Here is an 8,271-nt window from a genome sequence, read left to right on the forward strand (position 1 = left end):
ATGACCATTTGACAGGACGCCCATCGAGGGTTTTCCTCACTCAGTCACCTTTCCTTAACGAAGACCTGTCTAAAACAACCACTTCTGGTCGGTCCCGTGGGCGGTCGTTATAGACCGGTTCCACTGTATCAGAATGTCTTGTTGACTAATTTGTGGACAGCTGCCTCCTATGTAGTTTTGACTGGTACCATGGACTGGGTGGCCGAGTGGTAACGCACTTGCGCTCGGAAGCGAGAGGTTGCGAGTTCGACCCTGGGTCAGGGCGTCAGCAATTTTCTCCCCCCTTTTCCTAACCTAGGTGGTGGGTTCAAGTGCTAGTCTTTCGGATGAGACGAAAACCCGAGGTCCCTTCGTTGTACACTACATTGGGGTGTGCACGTTAAAGATCCCACGATTGACAAAAGGGTCTTTCCTGGCAAAATTGTATAGGCATAGATAAAAAATGTCCACCAAAATACCCATTAGTTAGAAAAAAACACAGTAAACATTTTGTCTATTGATGCTTTCATTGGACATTGGTAAGAGAGCTCCACCCCAAAAGAAAGCGTTGATGCAAGAGAGGTATTGTCAACTAATTGTAGGGCTGAAGAGGAGTTGTTTTTTGGAGAATTTAAAAAAAATCAATCCCTGCAGACATTGCTGCATCACAGCCTCCAGAATACTGCAACTTGTTTTGACATTCTCATGCTGTTGACTTCAATCTTTGTGAACTTAAAAAATATTCATTTTTGTAATGATGATGAAGTGATGTCCAACTGATGTCTTTGAGAATTTTGTTGTTAGAATGTTCATATTTGTTCATATTTGTTTGATGTTTCTTGATAATGTTATCATAATTGTTACAAAACAATTGTTTTGGGATTTTTAAGACAGATGCTAAAGTAGGTGACTTGGGAAGGGTCAGCTTTGGATTCAGAATTATACAAGGCACAATTACTTTCAGCATTACATAGTGGTTATCTTTGTTTTTCTTGGTTATTGCATGAGAGTAAAAAGTGATGAATTTTAATGTGTAAGAAAATGTTCATCTGTACTGGATGGCACAAGCAGTGTCTGACGAATTCCGAAGAATTTGTATGTAAAGTTTCATGAACATCTGTCTAGTAGTTTTCTGGGAATCGCTCTACACACACATACACCATTACCCTCGTCTCGATTCCTGGTCTATCTGAAAACATTTATAGAGTCAAAACTTGCCAAAACGAATTTGTGTTTTTGAGTCACTTGAGAAAATGTGACTCTATGTAATCGGTCAGTGTTAGTCTGTCCGGCCGGCCGGCCGGCCGTCCGGCCGGCCGGCCGTCCGTAGACACCACCTTAACATTGGACTTTTCTCGGAAACTATCAAAGCGATCGGGCTCATATTTTGTTTAGTCGTGACCTCCAATGACCTCTACACTTTAACGATGGTTTCGTTGACCTTTGACCTTTTTCAAGGTCACAGGTCAGCGTCAAAGGAAAAATTAGACATTTTATATCTTTGACAAAGTTCATCGGATGTGATTGAAACTTTGTAGGATTATTCTTTACATCAAAGTATTTACATCTGTAGCCTTTTACGAACGTTATCAGAAAAACAAGGGAGATAACTAGCCTTTTCTGTTCGGCAACACACAACTTAACGTTGGGCTTTTCTCGGAAACTATAAAAGTGACCGGGCTCAAATTTTATGTGAACGTGACTCATTGTGTTGTGAATAGCAATTTCTTCCTGTCCATCTGATGCCTCATATAATATTCAGAACTGCGAAAGTGACTCGATCGAGCGTTTGCTCTTCTTGTTTCTAAAGTGAACGAAGAAGGGTGCAGTAATTTTTGGAGTCAAAGTGAGGAGGGACACTCTTGTCATTGTTGAACAGTAGTTAGTTTCATTCTGTGTATCGTTCCTGTAGATTGCATTTAGGGGCAAATTACACCTGCGCCTAGTCAGCGGCGTGCGCTGCATGCTGCAATAGGGATTATGACGAGTACTTGGCCTGTTTTCTTTTCACGCAACGTGTAGCGGGCTGGGAAAAAAAAGAATTACCTCAGTAATCTGCAGTGCGTCGTCTGTGCCGCTGACTCTGCGCAGGTGTAATTTGACCCTTACTGGTGTATTACTGCTGCTACTTTGTGTGTGTTCACTGTAAAAAAACAAAATAAAAAAACCCAAAGTGGTAAAAGGAAGAGTAAAGAGGAGAACAAGATGCCAATGTGTTGTGTGTGTGTGTGTTTGTGTGTGTGTGCATGTGTGTTTGTGTGTGTGTGCATGTTTGTGTGTGTGTGTGCATGTGTGTGTTTGCGCGCTTGAATCAGGTAACATTTGTGTGAGAACACACAAAAAATGACACTGTATAAATGTATCAGTTCTCGTTGGGCTGGTTAAACTTAAAGTTACTGGACATGTCAACTCTAGGTGCACGGAGCCCCCAGGCCTTTCAGTCATACCTCAGGCAGCTATCCGTTTGAGCAAATACCGAGGGAGTCCATTATGACACCTAGTTTTTTTGCACAGTTTGAAAACTTTATGATGCAGCTATCAACCACAATAGAATCAGGAATAGGGTAGGCACTAGACATCTTTGGAGAACATACTTGTGTAGCTGCTGTTTTGTCAGCATTTAGGCAAAAAAAAAAAAAAGGTCTGTTTACGGTAACCCGACCGACCCTAGTTTTTTCGCGCGACCCTAGACTTTTTTTTGGCATTTGGGAAAAAAAAAATCTTGTTTTTTTGGCAAAATAACGTAAAAATATGGTTTTTTGGAAAAAAAAAATATCCCGACCTACCGACCCTATTTTTTGGGCCTATGTTACCGTAAACAGACCTATTTTTTTTTTGGCCTTAGCTGTTTATTGCTTGTCATCCAAAGCTTTGTGTCCTGGACGCAGTCCTGGACAGACTTCATCAACTCGTTAACATGATGTTGCGCGGCAGATTTCTGTAATGGAGGACCATTTGCGAAAGAATGATGGAAAACAGAATGGTTACTAATTACGCAGCAAGCGATGCCGTGTACAGGACAATCAGAAATTGCCCAAAGGGCACACGGAAAGAGGCAGAAGAAGGGTTTGAATGTTAGAATAGTTGAGTATGCTAGTATAGCTAGGGATATATGGCCAAGATTTTTTTTTTGTTAGCAAATTTGCCATAATGGTCGTAGAACTTTTGGAAGTTTGAAGTCAACTTACATCCACCAAAACAAATTTGGCAATTCTGCCGAAATAACTTTTCAACTACCGCCAACGCCAAAGGGATATTCTGGACAGTGTTAATGAAGCTGGAGGAGAAATAGAGAATGCTTCATGGCTTGATGTGTCGTACCAGATTTACACGAGTTGGTTTTTAAAATACATATTGAATTGCGAGCAAAAGCGACCTGTTCACTATTTGAAAAAGCATCGAGTGTAAATCTGGTACGAAACAGCAACCCCATGTAGGATTCTGTTTATCCTACATACTGTACTTACGTTTATTTGACTCAAAACGTCCCGCAGTCGAGGCGGCCAAAATGAAGACGCTTCATTTAGAATCTCGATCTCTTCCAAAGCCTCGTGCAATCTCTTACATCAAAGCAAAGAAACGTCACTCTGGAAATTGTAGCGTGACGTGTTAGTGCTAAAAATTCATCGAGAGAAATTAGCAAGCGCATTTTTTTTCTCACCATAATGACGTTTGTCTCGGTGACTTTGGCATCATAAGCCGTGGAAAAACAGGTCCCTGCCAGACTTGCTTGACATGACCTCATTTACATGATATACACACGTGTGGTTTGAACGATATTGTTATGTAATGAGTGGTCTCTCCCACGTATGTTGGATAAATTAAAGTAAAGTAAAGTGCCACCCGTCCTCAGAAGATCCTCCTTTTTTTGAGACACTCTCATCTTATTTAAGATTTTCTGTTCAGAAAACCTGTAAATCTTTTAAAGCAAAATAAAAATCATAATGAAAGAAAACTTGTCAATAGAAAGCACATTTGTTGTGTTTACACATGAAAAAAAGGAGGTGCACTGCAGCAGGCGGACTCGTACTAAAGCTCAGAACAAGGGAGGCAACTCATCATTATTTTTGGCAGTTGTGGATTTGACCAAGAGTAGCGTTTCCCTTTTTTTTCTATGAAAAAGATAAAAAGTCTTGTACTAAAGGTTTTAGATGCTTCTCTTCATGCACGTTACGTAAGAGAAAATAATTGCTTACAAAGATGTGTAAACAAGATAATATAATTTGTGTAAAAAAAAAGTGAAAATCTGAATTTTCTAGCCTCTCTTTAAGTGGTTTGAAAAGAAACCAGGATTTATATTGGCATGAGAATACTATATTATGAATTTCTGCTTTTCGTACTACATGATTTAAAACCGACTTCTAACAAAATTGAAATTATTCTTTGACAGCTCTGAAATCAATCAGAGCCAACTTCAAAACATGGAACAGTTCAAACACTTCAACCTGTGGGTGATATATATGTAACTAGAGGAATACCCGGCTTCGCCGGTTTTTATCCACCAGTTTGTGCCCGGGGTCCACCTGAACTGATATGCCCACCAAATTTGATGCAGAATATTTACGATATCACAAACAGAACTCTACACACCCGTTGCACACTGCTACTATCGAAGCCAGCTCGTAAATATCTCCTGCTGCGCAGCAGGTTTAGCAACACACCCTACCCCCAGGGGATAGTACTGGTAACGATAGCAGCTCTCACAACGACAGCCAATCAGGTTTAGTAGGCATATCGTTCGCCGTGGCGTGCGTCACTGAGTTCTTGTTTGCATGTATGTTAGTGCGTGTGTGTATGTGTGTTTCAGTGCTTTTAAGTCAGTTTGTGTGTCAGTTTGTGTATGCATGTGTGTGTGCGTGCGTGCTTTAGTGCTTGCGTGTAAGTTAGCGTGTGTGTGTGTGTGTGTGTGTTTGCCGTGTGTGTGTCAGAGTGTGCATGTATATGAGTGCGTGCGTGCTTGCTTGCGTGTATGTTAGTGTGTGTGAGTGTGTGTGTTTATGTCTGTGTGTGTGTGTGTGCATGTGTGTGAGTGTGTGTGTATGTGTGCGTGAGTGCGTGCGCAGTGCGCGCGAGCACTCGTGCGTGCAAACTTAAAGACAACCACAGAAACACACACACACACACACACACACACACACACACACACACACACATTCAGAGTCTTACACAGACACACACAGACACACACAGACACACACACACACACACACACACACCGTCACACACACACACACACACCGTCACACAGTGACTCCGCAGACATTAGGCCAAGAGCTGGACAGCGAGAGAGACAGTGAGTGAAAGAGACAGTGAAAGAGACAGAGAGAATCAACAAAGAGACGAAGAGACAGGTAGACATACAGAGATAGGTATATTGACAGAAAAACGAAGAGTCAATTGCATTGGAATGGTTCGTGTAGCTTTTATTGGTTATTATATAGGTTAAGCGAGCAAGCAAAGAGGTCCTGGGTGAACGCGTGGTTTTGGTTTTCGTTTTTACTTTAAAAAAAAATTCAAATTATCCAATCACTGCCATCACAGAAAAGCACAGGATGGAAGGAAGCACCCAGGACTTCGGACGCTTTTTAAATTATTTAATTCATTATTTCATTATTTAAACACTGGAATTTGTGATGTACTGACCCTGGTCACATTTGGCTCGATTGATAACGACATTTCAAGAATTTTAAAACTAGAATCAATGCCACCTAAGTTACGACTTTCATCATTTGAATCGATCATGCTGCCCGGTATTTAGATCAAGAAATAGCGAAAGCGCTAGATGAAGCCTTTATGGCGTCAGAAACGATGACGGTACAGACACTTTTTCTGTTAGTGCAGCATAAGAAGATTAAAGGCACAGTAAGCCTCCCGTAAACCACCACAGATACTGTCAGGCTTTTACATACAGTACAAACACCCTTTCATTTAAACACTCACCGCTTGAGAACATCCTAGGTGCCCTCCGTAAAGAGCGAGCAATTTTCAAAGAATTTATTTTTGCGTGGTTTATCTTACCCCTGAGCCATCGTGAACCCGTGTGATCCAGTTTCCTTTTTTTCCTTCTAGTTCATGTGACTCGCAGCCGTTTGTTGCGTTTTAGATTCAGAGGTACACAATAACGTGCTATTGCAGATAAGCGCTTACAGCGAGTCGCATTGAAATCACAAACTGACGACTAAATTGTGGAAAAAAAGGAAACTAAGGGAGGTAACCAGGTTTCGTAAAGCTTACGGACCCTGTGAAATATCTTAAGCTGCCTTTCCTATTATTCAAGACTTTTAGGGTAAAAGTCGACACCACGGTTGTTGTTGTTGTTGTTGTTGTTGTTGTTGTTGTTGTTGTTATTGTTGTTGTTTGTCTCAGTAACTAATTGAAAAAATTACAACTACAACCAGTACAGACAGTAACGAGAATATCACAATGAAATTGAAAGACATATTTGAAAAAAAGGTTGCCTGTCTGCATGTTAGGGAAAGAAACAGTTGAAAGACAACAGAAATGGATTTTAATGCTAATTTGAACAGGTATTATGAGTTATTTCTAATATGCTGACTGTTAGCAAATGATAACAAGACATGTCGAGAAAAAAGATATCAAGCATGAGCCTTTTAGGCGAATGCTGATAACGTTTGTGAGACATGTCTGTTATCATTTGCTAACAGTCAGCATATTAGAAATAACGGTTTTATTACCGTTTAATTCGACCAAAAGAAATTTAGAAGCAACCCTGCGAATTAGACAGAACAGCCGCAATGGGAACTTGAGCGCTTCTGTGATTATCACACCGGTGACACTGTTACGGTTCCCCTATGCTTTGTGTTCGGTGCCCTGACCCTTTGTGTTCGGTTCCCACTCGGTTCCCACACGCCAAAATTCGCGGACAAAACATTCATTTATGGTAGTATTACGCAATGTTGCTCTCTGAGAATGGTCTTGTTAGATCTGTGAGTGTTTACACTACATGCCTAGGTGCTGTTGGATTGAAGGTTTTTGATATTTTAGCCGTTATTAGGTAGAATGCCTTCCACTTTACTGCAAAACTGCATAATTCGTAGCATCGGCAAGAAATATCCTACCAAAAAATGCCTGCTTGGAACTGTCGTTGGTCCAGCAAAAAGTTCAACATGTCTGTAGCAGACAGCCCAAGTTTCAAGATTGTAGGGCCATCCAAACAGCCGTAATAATAAAAACAACAAAAGTAGTCAGTGAAATTGGCTGTGTTCGGTCCCCACACACTTTTGTGACGTAGGCGTGACGGTTCCCATAATTCATTGTGTCGGTCCCCACTTTCTGTGTCGGACCCCACTTTCGACCTAATTTCTCTGTGACGGACCCCACAACCAGCCTATTTTGTGTCGGTCCCCACACCTTCTTGGATTTATGACTTGCCGGTTACTTGTATCATTGTATTCATTGAATCTAATTGTCTCGGAGTTATTTTTCAGCAAAAACTGGCAAGGCAGCACCTTTTGTGATACCAAGTAAGTCAGATGACATCAGTATGTGTGTGTGTGTGTGTGTGTGTGTGTGTGTGTGTGTGTGTGTGTGTGTGTGTGTGTGTGTATGTGTGAGAGAGAGAGAGAGAGAGAGAGAGAGAGAGAGAGAGAGAGAGAGAGAGAGAGAGAGAGAGACTAACTTTATTAGTTTATGCCACAAATAATATATAACATTATTTATCTCTGGGACGGTTCCCAGTATACCAGCAAATTATGTGTTGATCCACCCACACCTTCTTGAACTGGCCTTCCCAATATCTACTCTTAGTCTTAAGGCCTTGGAGATATGCAATTTGGCACATTTTTAAAATAAAAGATCCACCTGTCGTATGTGAGATTCAGTTTTCAGAGCAAAATGCTGCCCAGGGACTTCTAGTGGTGATTGAAAAAAAAAAAAAGAGTACTTGCCTGTGTCAAGTATGTGTCTTTATCCACGCTTGTTGTAAGAGGCAACTTTTCCCAGCTCCTTGTGTTCATGACTGCTTTCTCTTAAAATTAATTACTTTATGACAGTCAGAATACAATGGAACAAGGCTACATAAACCCTGACAGCCTACGACAACGGCCCGACTAAGGCTCAACACCGCGCCAATAAATTCAGCATTGGGCCAATGTTGGGCCATGATTGCTTCGTTTTCGTAGGCTATCAGGGTCAAAGATACATATTGGTAAACTAGTAAAATACATGTTCAGCATCATCAGCAATACCACAAAAGGATTAAAACAAGAAATTCCTCCGATAGGAACTACACCCCCGTCAAAGGGAAATAACCTTCTCAGTTGGTGGCAGTGA

The 8,271-nt window shown here is 41.1% G+C and overlaps 1 protein-coding gene across 1 annotated transcript in view; it reads left to right on the forward strand.

Moving 5' to 3' along the window:
* LOC138970781 (RNA polymerase-associated protein CTR9 homolog) overlaps positions 1-471 on the forward strand; it is a 55,740-nt gene extending 55,269 nt beyond the window's left edge. Inside the window, exon 23 of the mRNA XM_070343308.1 lies at positions 1-471. This exon is cut by the window's left edge and continues 719 nt beyond it. The gene's annotated coding sequence lies outside the window, so the exon portion shown is untranslated.
* The last annotated feature ends 7,800 nt before the right edge of the window (positions 472-8,271 follow it).

The sequence above is a fragment of the Littorina saxatilis genome, linkage group LG7 (genome assembly GCF_037325665.1).
Source record: "Littorina saxatilis isolate snail1 linkage group LG7, US_GU_Lsax_2.0, whole genome shotgun sequence".
Taxonomy (NCBI): Eukaryota; Metazoa; Mollusca; class Gastropoda; order Littorinimorpha; family Littorinidae; genus Littorina; species Littorina saxatilis.